We start from the raw sequence: 2,056 nt of genomic DNA, 5'->3' as shown, positions 1-2,056 counted from the left end.
TTAGAAATGTCTCTTGCTTCTTCTCCATACAACTGCCGATCACTTTCTTACGTGAAGAAATTATTGAAACCACCTCTTCAACTATCTCTCTACCTCTAGTCTATCCTTATTCATCCTTTCTCCGCAATTTTGCAAGAAAAGTCTTTTCAGAATGCAAATCTGATTATAGTTGCCCCCTAGCTTAAAACTGAATAATTCTGCACTGCTTATAGGATGAGATACAACCCAATCTCTAACCAGATATTTGAGAACTTCCGTGATTTTGATCCAAACTCCTCCATCCTCATCTCCCACTGGATACCAAGAAGCACTGATCTATTAGAAGTCCACACAGTCCAGGCTCTATTTGTTACAGCTCAGTGTCTTTGGGCATGCAGATGCCTTGGCCTGGAATGTTCTCCCTAAGAGTCTACCTGATCCTCAAATGTCTGTTCCTCCTTTAGTTCTCACTTTGAGGCATCATCTCTTTTCTGGAATCTCCTCTATACTCCTTGACATCCTGAGTTTCTAACCCCACCTCTCCCACCACATAAATTCAAGAGGACACTGAGCTAAATTAATATTGGAAAACATATTTCTCCTAAGATGAGCATTATTTATTATATGGAATACATTATTATTCCTTTGTGTCAACCCCCCGATTCACAAATACGATCTTAGGGCTAACAAAATGTCATTGAAGGGCTGTGCTTGATTTCGATTCCTTATCATCTCTTCCTCAAAACAATCAGTTCCTACCCCTCGCCTAGTGAATTATTGTCCAGTGAATATTGCATTATGGTCATCTCATAATGCAACCTGCAAAAATTATAGCCTGCTTTTTGAAAAACTGTATTGATGTATAATTCATATATCATACAATTTATATATTTAAAGTATACAACTCGATGCTTTTTAGTATATTAACAGGTTTGCATATAGCCTCTGATGTCCTGCTCAGACTTTCCCCCTGGTTCTTAACCTTTAGCCTGGCTGCTAGGTCCTGCCCCTGGGTCAGCATAAGCCTCTGGTCAAAAGTTGTGCTTCAGCCCCCTGGGCCACTTATATTTTCACCCTTGACCACTGGATGTGTGTGGCTTGGAGGCTGCTGTCTTGGTTTAAGAAGTTCATGGCTTTGCCTGACATTCAGTGAGGGACTAGCAGCTGGGGGGGTTCCCTCTCTGACCTCTCCTGAGAAGGCACAGCTGTCGGCGTGGGTATACACACGGTCTTCCACACTGCAGGGATAAGCATGATTTCGTTTGTAAGCCTGGCTTTCTGGGAGTTGCCCCTGCATCAGTATCAGGTCAGAAGTTGTGTTTAAGCTTCCTGTGCCTGAGAAGTTTCTGCTCTGTGTTGATAGCTCTGTGTGGGCTTTGAAAAATGCATTCAAGTTTATTCTACTTCCTGCTCGCTCCTGAATGGGTTCAGCCTAGCACATGTGCAGTCTCCCTGACTTCCAGAATTCACTATGATCTCATCTGTCTGTATCCTTGGTTCTCTTTATTAAACTTCTGTCAGCTCTGCCATTTTGCTTCTATCTTAGCTATCGGCCTTCTCTGAATTGCTTGCCACCAAGATCTTCGCTTTTACATCACCCATTGTCTTAGCCTTTTCAGACTGATATGACAAAATGCCACAGATCGGGGTAGCTTACCAACTACTCACATTTATTTCTCACAGTTCTCGAGGCTGGAAGTCCCAGGTCATGGTTCCAGCATGGCTTGGTGAGGACCCTGTTCCCAGCTCATAACTGGCACCTCACTGTGTCTTCACGTGGTGCAAGTGGCTGAGCATCTCTCCAAAGCCCCTTCTTTAAGGCACCACTCTCATTCATGAGGATTCTGCCCTCCTGACTTAAGCCCCTCCCAAAGGCTCCAGCTACTACAACCATCATCTTTGAGTGTTAGGATTTCAACATGGGAATTTGGGGGGGGACACAGGCATTCAGACAAAAGTACCCGCAAACAAAGGAGCAGAGTCTGGAGCTCTTGTCCTTATGGCCTGCCTTTCCCTCTGGGCTGCACAGGAACGGGGGACCCACTTTTCCCAGAGTTACACCTGTTCTCCATTAGAG

The sequence above is a fragment of the Pteropus alecto genome, unplaced genomic scaffold, assembly GCF_000325575.1.
Source record: "Pteropus alecto unplaced genomic scaffold, ASM32557v1 scaffold42, whole genome shotgun sequence".
NCBI classification, from domain to species: Eukaryota; Metazoa; Chordata; class Mammalia; order Chiroptera; family Pteropodidae; genus Pteropus; species Pteropus alecto.
This window is presented reverse-complemented; position numbering follows the sequence as displayed.